Here is a 14,396-nt window from a genome sequence, read left to right as displayed (position 1 = left end):
CCTGAATCATATTGTTTGGTGTTTTTGTGTTTTTATATAACCCACATGAGATCCTGTTGCTAAGCAGAAAGCAAAATCAATATAGAAGGCAAGCCATACCAGCTCATCTTTGAATTGCTGTAGACATTTCACTTTCTTGTAAGTACTTCTCTTTTAATGGTTTTCTCCCATAAAAATCTGACTTGACTTTGTGACTAGTATTTTATATTACACCGTGTTCTAGAATATATCACATAAGACATTGTGCTATTTGGTACCACTTTGATGAAACTGCTAAGACAGGCATTATTAAATGACCTTCTATAACTAATGAATGAAATGGGATAAATTTTAATTAGAGACTCCTTCAGCTACTCTGCCAATATCTATATGTCTCTTTCTCCTCCACAGAAACTTTTGCTGAAATACTATGTTGCAGAAAAATTCTTATTTTCAGTCACAAGAACCACTTAAACGCTTGCTGTCCACGTCAAATAAATAAAAAGTTTATTTTATTTTTCTAACATAGTACATGGATCAATCAATCTCCTGTGTCATAGCTGTCAGGAAGGGTCATGCAGGTGAGTGGAGCTCTTCCTTTGTAACTGCTCCTTTCTCCTTCTCATGGGTCTGGCAGAAGTGTCCTGTTCAGGCCAGCACATCTGATGTGTTATAGTCACAGTAATTTTAGCCATGTTTTCATTTGAATCATAGAACCATTTGGATTAGAAAAGCTCTCTAAGATCATCAAGTTCAACTTCAACCCAGCACTGCCAAGCCTGCCGCAGAACCATTTCCCTTAGTCCTAAATCTACATGTCTTTAAACCCCTCTATGAATGGTGACCCCACCAGTGCCCTGAGAAGCCTGTTCCAATTCTTGACAAACCCTTTGCTGAGGAAATTTCTCCCAATTCCAAATGAAACCCCCCTGACATAATCTGAGGCCATTTCCTCTTGTGCTATGGCTTCCACATGCTTATCCCCCATGGGGTCTAGACTAAGGTTATTGTTTTGGTACACTGTGTAGAATTGGCTTATGATATGACAGTGTTGCTGGTTGTGAAACTCACCTTGTCTATGTGTTCAATACTACAGTCATCTTCATAAGTCATCTAGTGGAAAGGTTTTCCTAGATCTGAATCCTTGCCTGAGGAAACAGCCATTGGGAAAATGACATGAGCCCTCAGATTCTGGAGCCTACCCCAGCCAAGTATGAGGGAAAAGTATCCTGAGCTCTGGTTGTGCTGAGTTCCTTGTGAATTGTGTCATCAGTCTCTGCCATGTGCAGATTCTCTGCCCCAGGGTCCAAAATTGGTCTTCAGGCCTCATTTTCCATTCCAGGGTGACTCCACCAGGGCAACAGGAAAGTGGGTCTGAAGCTCTCATTTGGAAATTGTCCTGCTGGGTGGGCTTTGCTGCAGCTCTCTGGCCAGCAGGGTGCTACTGGCAGAGCTGGCTGGCTCCTGCCTACTCCAGGCTCAGGTAGGCACCTGAGCTGCCTTGCTCTAGAAGTACTCTCACATTTATGCATTGCTCAGATGGCACCATGGACCTCCCTCTGTCAATTTGGCTGCTGCCTGAGCACAGTTCCATAACAGGAACCCGAAGGGCACATTCCCTCAGTGCTCAGAAACTCTTTTGTGGGGGTGTGCTCCACCTGCTCATGGCCATGGACCAGGGAACTCTGACAGCACTGTCCGTGCCATGTGGACCTGCATGGCTCTGAGTTGTGGACATGTCTGAAATGACCTGCCAAAATTGATAACAGCTCAGTCCATCATGAGCAGCAGCATGAGCAGAACAGTCAGTGATATTCCAACACCTGGGCTGGTGCCTGAGTGGCCATAGCACCCATCCTCAGCCACAAGGAGGAGACTGGACAGGGAAATGTTGCTGACTGTCTGGTGTGTGCCTCCAGACTCTGAGCTATGAGGACACTCGTGCTATCACACTGTACATGCACTTCAGCGTGGTGTGGAGCTCTGGACAAACCCAATCAAACAAACAGCCTCAGTTGACCTTCTCCCTTCAGAGAGTAGGCTTGACAACCATGCTGCTAAATCTCTTTTCTGCTGCAAAAAACAACTGCTTTACTTCTTTAAGCTGGAAATTCCTCTCAGCACTTGGTGGAAAAAAAACCAAACCCAACAACCCAAAAATATTCCATCCTGAATACCCAGAACAGAAATAAATGTCTCATGATTGAGCAGATATAGCACAGCTTTTGCCAGATTAAAAGGATGATTAATTCATACACTTTATACTTACAAGTTATTTTGGAAAGAGCGTGAGCAATATATGCCTGGAAATTCCCAATTAAATTCAAGAGCATGTTGGAGTGAGCAAGCCCACGCCCACAGGAGCAGATGTTTGTTTGCACTATCACAGTGTCATGCATCACCTACACAACTGATTTCAGAGATGAGAGGGGTGGTTAGATGGCTCTGTGATATTCAAAGTGACCGTGGTATTAATTTTAACATCACACTTCTCAGAATAAACAGTTCTTGAAGAAAATTTCAGAACAAAATGCCAATGAGAGAGATACAAAAAAAATTTCTAACCCTGTTTCCTGAGTGGAGGTTTCTGTGCTGATATTTTTCTTGAACCTAACAAAAGGTCAGGGGGGAGTGGAGGGGAAAATGGAGGAAAAAAAAACGTTGAATGTGGTATCAGCCACCTGATAGATTTTTAATGACTTCTGTGGGCTTTAGTAGGTTGGAGATGGCCTCTGATGCAGTTCTTTGGCCTCACTGGAATCCTGGCATCCATCTCCCTTTCTGGATTTTGGGGCACTTGTGTGCCTGCTCCTCTGTCCATGTGCCACTTCTCCTCCTGCCTTGCCTTCCCTTGCCTTCCCTCCTTAAACTGATGAAATTTAAGAGATGTTGTGTCAGCATCTTGGTGGTTTTTCAGGTTGCTTCTTTGAACAAAAGCCCATCCAAGTTGCCAGAGCAGTGGATGTTCCCAGACAGGCAGCCTGGTATCTCATTTATCTGTTCCATGCTCAGCAGGTGCTTGTGTGCCGGCACCATGGTGTCCATCCCTCGGGGTGCCTGCAGATCCAGGGCAGGTGGTGGTCCTTGGAAAGGTGGGAGAGGCTGTCAGTCCTCCTTTCTACCTCTTCTTTTGGCCTGTGCAAACAGTGGAAGAGGACTAAGCACAGCCAAACACAGAACTGCAAAGCAGAATTTTCTCAGTGGTCTGCAAGGTAACAAAACTCTCAAATCCATTCACACATTTCTGGGATCAGTGTGACAGCTCTTGGTTTGGAAAGAGAGCCAGAAATCATAGATCTGTTTCAACTGAATAAACAATGGCATCTGTTCTGGTTTTACAAATGCTAAGAATATCTTAAGGAGAAATCCCAATTTTTTTTTTTTTAAATACGTATTCTGACAGTGTCCCATGATTCCCTTTGGGAGAATGGCAAGTTGAGAGATAAAACATGAAGACAGCATGATTCATCAACTTACTCTTTACAAGGAACAGAATTGTTATTTCTCTTTTATTCAGAGGGAAACTGGAGGAACACAGAGATGCCATGACTTTGCAAGGACTATGCAGACAGATAAAATCTCAGCACTCAGGGGAGAAGCCAGTGCTTTATCCATACACTGATTAAGTTTCATTCCTCATATCCATTGGAAGCCAGTTTTCAAGCACTGAAATAGCCTAATTAGCTCATAATTTTTCCACTGGAGCAAGTTGTTTTTGCCCCCCTGAAGAGAGGAGAAGGTGGCTGTTTACTGACAAGCAATAATCACCACTGTTCAGAGCTTTGAAATTCCAGGCTCTACAGAGCGCTTCGCTGATACCAAGCAAAAGTCAACACCACCAGCAGCAGCAATATATTCAATTTTGGGGAAGAAACCCCAGCAAACAGCAAATATTTGTATCTACTGAAACTTAATTTCTAGGATTTCCTTCAAAATCCTCTTCAAACTATACTGAGGGCAGAGATAAAATAATGTAGATATGTCAAGTCTCATCTTTGGTCATGTTGGCATCATTTTGGTGAAAATGTGGCCTTAGATTTGAATTTCCTCTTCAAAATCATGAAACCGTGGAATTAAATAAGCATTGAAACATCTAATTATAGAATCATAGAATGGTTTGGGTTGGAAGGGACCTTAAAGACCATCCAGTTCCGCTCTGCTGCCACTGGCAGGGACATCTTCCACTAGGCGAGGTTGGTCAAAGCCCTGTCTAACCTGGCCTACAGCCTTTCCAGAGATGGGGTATCCACAGCTCCTCTGGAAACCTGTGCCAGGGCCTCACAACCCTCACAGGAAAGAATTTCTTTAAATGCCTGTTTCTCTTAAACCAAGCTTTCATCTAAAACCAGGAAAATGCATTGCTGCATTGCTTTGACAGCAGCCCTGCCTGGTTTTCCCTTGTGTGGCTCCAGGGGCTGCCCACATCTGTGGGTTCATGCCCTGAGAAGAGCACAGAGACCCTCAGAATGCAGCAGCAAGGTTGCCAGCAGGCTTTTGGGAATGTGTGGCCTCTCACCTGCCAGTGGTAACCCCATGCAACCCCCAGGTCTATTGCTGGATGCAGCAAAGGGCAACAGCAGAAAGGGGCAAAGGTCTCTGCTCAAGGCATTTGGGTCATTGTGAATCCATTTTTATCTGCTGCAGTCCTGTGACATGAAAAAGTGCTTGATCCTGGCCTTTTCTTTTTTATTTTTAAGGATTCATTGTGCTCTGTCAGGGCAATGCTGGTTCTGCCCTGTTTTTCTCTTCCCTTTGAACTGAAACAGATGAGAATCTCTGGCTCTCTGGATCCTTGTCTTCTGTGCTAATAAGGGAGCTGGAGAACAAGGCACAAGCAGGAAGGATGAAAAAAAAAGAAAAAAAAAATTGCCTGAGAAAAAGCAGAAACCCTAAAGGCAAGTTTTTCATGTCAAAATACTTGTTGGCTGCTTATTTGGAGTGCTTCAATTTAAACAATATACGAAGGGCAGTGGCCTGAATCCTCCCAGTTGGAGCCTTGGGGAGACCAAGGGAAGTGCCACAGCTGCTGCTGCTCTATGCTACTGAGCAGACCACAAGATGCTCTTGTTTCAATTTATTTTTAGATATGGAAACCTCTGCTTCTCTCTGATACTCAACATTGCTGCACTGGGAGGGCTGTCAGAAGAAATTCAGTTTCTGTGCTCCTTTTCACTGTGACCTTATCATCTACAGCTCTGAGCTCTGCTCAACATATCCAGCAAAACCTTATTCTCTAGACTGTCTTGATGGTATTTTTAAGCACTGACGCCACTCGTAAAATTTCAGAAAAATAAGATAATTAGTGCTGCTTGTAAGTAACTTTCAGGGAAAAGTCAGCTGCTCTGCATTCAGCATATGCTCAAGCAGTGTTCTTCAAATGCTGGAAATTTCATCTCCAGCTTCCTGTGGATGAACAGGTCACATCTAAATTGTGTCATAACTGAAGAGGCACCAGAAAACTGCAGATATCAGAAACCTGCGGACTGTGTTAAATATGGAAGCCTAAAATTAGCACTGAAGAAAATAGAAAAGGTGAAGTGAGATTTGTGGTAAGAGCATCATGGTAGTGGAGGATACCTTCTGTCACTGCTTTTGGGAGGTGTGTTTACCAGGAATTTTTGTGTTAGCTCTGATCTCAGTTGTCATCTGCCATTTCTAAACAGTTTGCAGTTGTCCTCCTACCCCTGTTTCTAGGGGTAAACAGCACTTCTGAGCCCTTCTGGTTTCCAAAACTGGTTGATGGCTTTTTGAGGGGAAAGGTGTGGATGAAGGAATCAGCCAAGTGGTGGCCATCATCCACAGGATGTGGGGTCACTGCCAACAGCTCCACTGCCCCATGGGCACCACTGGCCTGGCAGACCATTAACTTTCCCTGCTGGATTCATAAAAATTGTCTCACTCTTCTCAAACATTGCAGTAGGCCCATGCTCCCCCATGCATGCATGAAAATTATAGAAGTAATTAAAAATAATGTTCCAAACATGAAGGTAAGAGCAAAATAACCGAGCTAAGCAAGCTGTCAGATGAATATTATTAATTTATTTTTCAATGAGCCCTGATTCCTTTGAAATCTGTCATAAGCTTGAAAGAAGACATTTCTTTCTGTATACTCTGAGTTTCCTGCCTAATTGCTGCAGCTAACCCATTTCAGGCAGGCTACCCTTCCCCTGCTTGCTCCCCTTGAGAGAAGCAACAGCTTGTTCTTACGAAGAAGCATTTCTCTTGATCGCTGTAGTGCCTCTCATCCTAATTGCAGCTATCTCATTTAAAACGTCTCCTTATCTTACCAATTAGAAATCAGCCCCAGGGTTTGATTCCTGTCCTCTCAGCTCCCCAGCAGGGAGCTGGAGGCTTGCAATCAAGCTTGAGCCTTGTTCCCTGTCTCCTGAGCTGACAGGCTGGTTCAGAGGGACTGATGAAGGCAGGAGATATTATTTGTGTAAGGTCCTTATCAGCAAACCCAAGACACAACCCACAGATGCCCACCTGCCAGCACTACAGCTGACAGGCTGTGCTATAATAGCTGCTCGCTGTTACAGTGCTCTCTAACTTTAAAAAAAAAGAAAAGGAAAAAGAAAATCAAGAACAAAAAGAGGGAAAAAAGAATATGTAAGGGAAGATTTCTGCATAATAAACACCTTCCACTTCTCAGCGTGGATGCACAGACATGTTTCTAGTTCTTCCCCAGGGGTGGGGAGCAGAAGGGTTGCCAGGTGTGGCCATGGGAGCAGAACCTTTCTGAAGTCACTGATGATGGCTAGCAGTGTTGGGCATGGGTGATAGAGACTGGGCACTGCCTTCCAGGGGCTTGGAAAAGCGTGGTTGTCCTGTCTCCAAGGGCTGGGAGGACAGGGCATGCTTCCTTGAGCCTTCTTCAAGAGAGTACCTTTCCATTTCAGTCCAGACCTGCCTTTTTTCTTCCTCCCATATTTCCCCTTGGAGTCTGACTCAACAGGCCTGTTGTCTCACTCTAAGTCAGGATAATTTCTTTTTTATACACAAAAAGCAAAACAACCCAGATCTATTTATTTGAAACGTACACACAAGTACAAGATTTACATATAACCCCCACTGATTGCCAAGGAAGATAAAAAAAGCCCCCAGCATTTAAAACCTTTTCCACTGATGGGAGAACAGTGCTTAGTATTCAGGACACCACATCTGAATACATTGAGTAAATTATATGTGCCAAACTATTCATGCTTCACCTGACTACAAGATTTACTCACACAACCAGCCACTGAAACGACATAATAAGCAACCTTCAGCATATTTCCAGAATACAGATATCCTGGCTGGGGAGCCAGCCTGGCAAGATGGTTTGTGCTCCCAGAGGGAAGGGATCCACTTGTGTTGTCCCTCATTTAGGGAATCCAAAATCTGGTATCCCAGGCAGAGCTGGTGTTTTATGCCTACACGACCCAGGCAACCCTTCTCTCTCTGCATACAGAAATATCACTTTTTCCTTTTTCCCACCTGGGGTTCTTTCCTGCTCAAACAGGCTTAAGATGATTAAGCTGGATGTGTCAGTAGGTCATATGAAATGTGCACAAAGAACAGTGAGAAAGGGCTGGTGAAGGCAGCTTGGAAATGGGGATAAAAAATCCTGGAGAGCAGAGAGCAGAACAGGGTTTGTGTCTCAGCAAATGGCAGGTCTGGTGAAGGCTGAGAGAGCTGGGGTTGTTCAGCCTGGAGAAGAAAAGGCTCTGAGGAGATCTTAGAGCCCCTTCCAGTGCCTAAAGGAGCTCCAAAAGAGCTGGAGGGGTACTTTGGACAAGGTACTAGAGTGAAAGGACAAGAATGGCTTTAAACTGACAAAAGATAGGGTTAGTTTAGATATTGGGAAGAAAATCTTGACTGTGGGAGTGATGAACCCCTGGAACAGATTTCCCAGAGAAGCTGTGGCTGCCCCGTCCCTGGAAGGGTTCAAAGCCAGGCTGGATGAGGCTTGGAGCAACCTGGTCTAGTGGAAGGTGTCCCTTGCCCATGGCAAGGGTGGGACTGGATGGTCTGTAATGTCCCTTCCAACACAAACCATGCTGTGATGCCATGGTTCTTTAATTTGCATCTTTGTTTTTCTCAGGCAAGTGAAGCTCCAGCCTCAGATGATGGGTGAGAAGAGCAAGAATCTAATTTCTATACATATATCCTGCATAGGCTGCACACCACACTTTTTGTATTTATTGAAGCATGATTTTCATGAGATGTGCCACCCTGCAGGGAAGCAGAGACTAAAGCTGAGATCATTAATCCTTAATACTAAGTAGATGCAGCTTGTTAGTTTGCATTTCACCATGTAATTATCTCTGCCATGAAGCATTCTCAGAAATGCCAGGCTGCTATTCCTCTGCACATCCAACCCGAAAAGACTGTGGAAAAGGGGGCAGAGGCCAATGACGTGATGCTGGGAGCATTGCTCACTCATTTGTGGGGTAAAAGCTCAGCCATAGACATTTTATTCAGAAGCCTCTTTCATGTCTGTGTTGGTGAGAACACACTGACAGCACCTCTGAAATTAACTGCAGATTGGAGCAATTAATCTGAATTTAAATACAACGTGTTCAAGGATTTCATAGGCAATTAATGATCCTAAATCTGATTTTCCCAAATGAAGTTCCAGCAAATTCCTCCGGGATCCTCAGCCACAACCTCCCATTTCTGGGTCCAGGACTGGGTGCAGCACCCAGGTTTAACTCTGTTGATCTTCTTGTACAGTCTAATTTGCTCATGGATTCATCATTCCCACCCCAGGAACTCTCCTGAAGCATATGACAACATGATACACAGGCCTACCCTCCCCCCTTTCATCTTATTAATTGCTCCATTCAAAGCAGTCATTCAGCTCAGAGTTAGGACGCTTTGTGCAGAATTTTTTATTAAAATCTGAGTCTTGAAAGACGGTGACAGTTCCACCCTGGAGGATGGATCCCCCACTGAACACACACAGCACAGGCACCTTGCCCTGTCTGCTTGTGGAAGCGTGAAGACGGGTTCACACTTGCTGGGAAGTGACAGTGACTCGACTGGGAGGGTGAACAGCCCTTGTGCCATTGGCTGGTAACCAACCAAAATTGTCCCCAGCCACAAAGGTTTTGCTAAATTACCACAAGGCTCTGCAGGAGATGAGTGAACATGTTTGGAAAAATAAGTCTCTGCTCATCCCTGGCCAGGAATGATGGAGGGAGCTGCTCTGGCACCGGCAGCCACAGCAGGACCAGAGGATGAATGAGGCAGCAGTCACTGGTTGGGGCAGGGGTGGCAAGGTGGAGGATGGGGAAGAGACAGTACATGACAGGGGAGCTGTTATGCTGCTATGACCTCCCAGAATAATGTTAGGATCCCACTTCTGAAACAGTGTTAGGATCTGATTATCAAAAGATGCCTCTGCTGGAATTAAAGTGCAAAGAGGACTGTATGCCAAAGCCAATAGTATGGGTTTTATTTAACAGTAAATGTGAGGTAGAGAAAGGGATGGATGCGGGGAGAGAGAGAGACAGATTAAGTAGATAGTCACCACCCCAAAGCTTCCTGTGGTGTCCTGCTGGCCCCTCTTCCTCTGCTCAGTGGAGAGGGTCCCTGAGTGTTCTTCTGGAGGTACCAATTTTATACAGTCCAACCCCAAGGTACCCACAAGCCGTACGAGATGCTCCCACAGCTTGGGATGGAATATGTGTAAACAGTTGCTTCCTTTCCCACAGTTTGCCATGGTGGGAATTTTTGTCTGGATGAGTTACCCAGATCTGCCTCACCAGGCCTGGCATCTTCCTCTTGTTCCCTCCCTGTTTTTCACTCAGGCAGCTCAGTGGAATCTTGTCTGGTGTACTAATTCCAAGCCTTTCACCTCCGTGTAGGCCTGAGATGAATGCCTTCCTGCTTGCCATCTGTGCCTGTTGTGGCAGCTCATCTTGCTGGAACGTCCTCCTCTGACAGTGCTTTGGGATGAATTGATGGCATTCTTTATGTCCTGGCAGGTGCAGACAGGGATCCAAAGCCTGGGAGGACCTGTCAGGCTGCGGGTGACTGCGAAGACACTGGCTTTGCTGCCCAGCTGCTCCTCTCATTCTCCTGCAGAACACAAATCATCTCCTGGTGCAGATATTCTGTGCCTTGCCTTGTCCAGAGAGCAAATTACCACAGAAAACACAAAGCAGTTTTTGCTCTTCATATCCATTGGAAGTCAGTTTTCAAAATAGCTTACTTATTTGAAATATCTTACTTAGCACGTCCTTGATTTTTCCACTGGAGCAAGTTGTTTTTGCCCCCCTGAAGAGAGGAGAAGGTGGCTGTTTACTGACAAGCAATAATCACCACTGTTCAGAGCTTTGAAATTCCAGGCTCTATAGAGCACTTTGCTGATACCAAGATGCCACCAAATATCAAATCCCACCTCTGCCTATGGTAATGTTGACATTATTTTGGTTTATAAGTGACCTTAGGTTTGAATTCTTCCTCTAAAATCATAGAATCATAGAACTGGAAATGCATTGAAGCATCAAGTCACAGACACATAGAGTCACAACATAAAATCATAGAATGGTTTGGGTTGGAAAGGACCTTAAAGACCAACCAGTTCCACTCTGCCTGCTACTGGCAGAGACATCTTCCCCTCGAACAGGTTGGTCAAAGCCCTGTCCAACCTGGCCTAAAGCATTTCCAGAGATGGGGTGGGCACAGCTCCTCTGGAAACCTGATGCCAGTGCATCACCACTCTCACTGCAGGAAACGTGTTTTCCCCAGTCTGAATCCTTGGGGATTTTATCTGTTTTACAAGTGCAGTTAGGACAGCAGTTTTGCTAATAGCCCCACCTTGCACCCATCCCTCCCTCAGCACATCCCACAGAGTGCCGAGAGGATGCACAGAGCTGCCACTATCTAACAGGAAAAACTTCTTTTTGCAAGATCCCTCTGCTTGCCCTGCCACAATGGAAACATCAGGGGAGGAAATCTGGTGCTGCATGACTCAGGGGCGATCTGTCAGGAGAGCAGGTCCACCCCTGCCAGCCTCTCTCACCCAAGCTGCTTGCTGCAGGCTGCTGCATGACGTCCCCACAAGTCTGCGTGTCACCATCGTGATATAATCTCCTTCTGCAGAAATTTAATTAGCACACTGAAAGGGCTGACCTTTCCCAAGATTTTATTTTTCCCACTGTGCTAAAAATATCCCACTGAATATGTCAATAGTATCCTTCATTGTGCAAAGCACCCTGATAGACTGTTGTAAGGGGAGAGGAATTTTTAAATGATGGTTTTGTAGAGAATGAGAGAAAGAAGCTTTTAAATACCCTTAAAAATAGGCAGCATTATTTGGAATCAAAATTATTATGATTGCCCTACCCAATTAAAAAAAACAAAACAAAAAAAAAGAAACAAAACAAACCACCACCCCCCCCACCAGCAGCAACAACAACAAAACAAAACAAACAAACAAACAAAACCCACAAAAACACCACAGAAAAAAGCACAGCATCTTTATCATGGTGCATTTTACAGCAGGACTAGTAATCAATATTGTAAGGCGTTTTACAAAAGAATTTTATTTCTTAATCCATCACTCAAAGATAAAGGGGCTGGGAAAATTAAACTGATTTTCCAAAGCCCATCCCACAGGCTGTGATCCATCTTGCAAGTTCTGTCTACCAGGACAGAAATCTGTTTCTTTATCACTTACTAATGTTTCATTTGCCCCCACTGAATGAGCACCAGCTGATGCTGTTCAGAGTGCTAAGTACCTATATATATACATACATGTATAAAATGAAACTTAGATTGTTTTAGAGTATGGGCTGCCTACATGGAATTTGCTGGTGATCACACTGCCTCATGACCAGTGATAATTTCCTGCTGGAAATCTTAGTCTTCAAAGCTGTCAAGACGAGTGAAATATTCCATATTTCCAGATTTAGTATAGTTATTATACATATTTATATAATAAAAAACATCTATTCTTTTCAGTTGTCCCTTTTCTACTATCTCCTTGTGAAAGAAAGTAGCAGCTGGGTGCTCCAGCTGGGCCAGGACCCTCTTCTGCCCCCATAGCAGGTAGTGGGAAGTTCATTCTGAGCTCACAAAGCTCAAATCTTCATCTCTTTGACACTAAGTAAACACCTCTCCTACAAAGTAAACACACACTTCAAATGGGGAAAATGCTTTTTCTTACGTATTTATGGGAATATTATTTACATATCAGGCAGTGCTAGTCTTAAGACACAAAACTTGGCTCAGAAAAGTTACCGAATTTTACAGGTGAAATAGACCCAGATTTTCTCCTGCACCCTGTTTTTGAAAACTCTTACATATTATGCTTCTTTACAAGAAAAGGTAGGAAAAGAAAGTGGATCTACACTTTCAGGATTATAAATTGTGGTGGAGTGAAAAAATAGTGAGTGTCAAAAATCTGTGCCACGTCTGTGTAAGTTATAAGAGTGACTCAAACCAGCTTCACCTTGGCATCATAAAACTGGCATAGAGCACAACAGCCTTCCCACCTGCTGGCAGATATTTATGATGCCTTTTTTAGCTCTTTTGGCATTGCTCAGGGAATAAAACAGCAGTATCTTGACTTTACATCTTATTTTACTGCTTCTTCTTGCAGAAGTCTGGAAGCCTGAATGGCTGTGAGATAGAGAGGAAGGCAGTGCTCTTTATGCAGGGGCAGCAAAGACAATTTCCATCTCTTGGACATCAGCAAGGCCACAGGCAGCAGGGAGGACAGGGATGTCACCAGGATCCTTTTGGGGATGCTTCCCCTTACCAGCTTCAGGCTATTCAGGACCAAAGCTTCCACTCAAAATCCACCTCCCCCTTGGGGTTTGAGTTTCTCTGTGCCAAAGAGGAGTTTTACAAATAGGCTGCAAAGTGTTTGCCTGCCTGGCCCTGCTGTCAGCATTGTGCTGACACAGCCTTTCAGGTTTTACTGATCTGCTCTCAAAGTTGCCACCCTCTTGGCTGGTAAAACAGCTCAGGCAATTTAGCTGTTTGTTGTTGTTGTGGTCTCTCGGCCCCCTGAAATGTTACTAATGTTTGTATTTTCAGTGCACCCAAAAAAGGACAACTTTCTTCTGATTTTTGTGGCCATTCCAAGGTTACACAGCAGCCCAAAGCAAAGTCATGGAGCAGCTGTACCCAGTGAGTCTTGGTGACATTACAGCATAAAACCGAATGAGGATTTTAGCAGGTATAAAACAAATTAAGGATTGATTTGAACACGAATGATTAATCCACCCTGAAGGATTTGCACTTCTCTTTATACAGCACCTAAATATTATAGTAGGATGGAGACACACTGTTTGTGATAATGCCAGATTCGTGAAACACGAGTTGCACACATTAGCTGTAGCACCACAGTTTTTGATCTGTTTTGGAGGGGATAATAGGGAAGAATCTGCTTCTGAAGGCACTCACATTTTTCTTGGTTGACTGATAACCTTTTTATCAGCTCAGCGGGGCTGTGAAAGAAAATGCCTGCTCCTTCCACATGAAGGCAGGAGCATCCCCTTGTTCAACCCTCCCCTCATGCTGAGCAGCACTTGGCAGATCCCCAGGAGATGGGTTAAGCTCTCCAGCACTGACCTCTTGGTGCAGGAAAAATGATAGCAGGACCAACAAAAACTGGAAGCAACATGGTATTTTTCATGAAATTGTGGATGCTCATTTAGTGTGCTGCTCCACTCAATCAAGACGCTGTTAATTTAAAATTAAAATGGGAACTGATGTTGAATTTACCCTTCAATGCTTTCCCTGAGGATTGATAGCATCCTGCAGGCTTGAAAGATCTGCAAAAGCAATTCATAACAATAAATGCCATGCATCAGACATCACATTTGGGGTGGTGCTGCAACTCAAAATGTAGCCCTGCCAAAAATAGAAATATGTAGTTACTCTAGCAAGATACACCTGACCATTTATCTCCTGGACAGTTGCTCAAATTTCTGCTTGAAGGCAGAATTTAATACCAGGGTATGCAAAGTAGAGAAAAACCTTCATATGCAGAGAGAGTAAGTGTCAGGTAATGAGGATAAATCAAGGAGGCTGATGTAATGACAATTAGTCATTTTTCAGATATCCTTTGCATAGCCACTTTTCAATAAAATCCCTATTGGTTTATGGAGTGGAAACTTTCACAGAAAAAGATATCTAAAGCCATCTCAAAGTCATCTTCAAGAATGTTTAAAGAATTCACAAGGGGCAGTATTGAGGAGGCAGAGCTTGCTGTCCCTGCTCTGGTGGCTGATGTCCTGCAGCAGCCACTGACCAGCTGCCATTTGTAGACATATTTGGTCTTTTTATTGTGGTGTTTCTTTTGTTTTGTTTTTGTTTTTGTTTCGTTATTTTTGTTTTGGGTCAGTTGGTTTTGTTTGTTTGTTTTTTAAAGGGGCTCTTAATGTGTAAGGCTTTAATATTTTAAAATGAATAGTAAA

Source organism: Pseudopodoces humilis, chromosome 4, assembly GCF_049639895.1.
Source record: "Pseudopodoces humilis isolate 2021_Gansu_Grassland_sample_001 chromosome 4, ASM4963989v1, whole genome shotgun sequence".
Lineage (NCBI taxonomy): Eukaryota > Metazoa > Chordata > Aves > Passeriformes > Paridae > Pseudopodoces > Pseudopodoces humilis.
The sequence above is the reverse complement of the archived record's forward strand: the minus strand, read 5'-3'. Positions refer to the sequence as shown.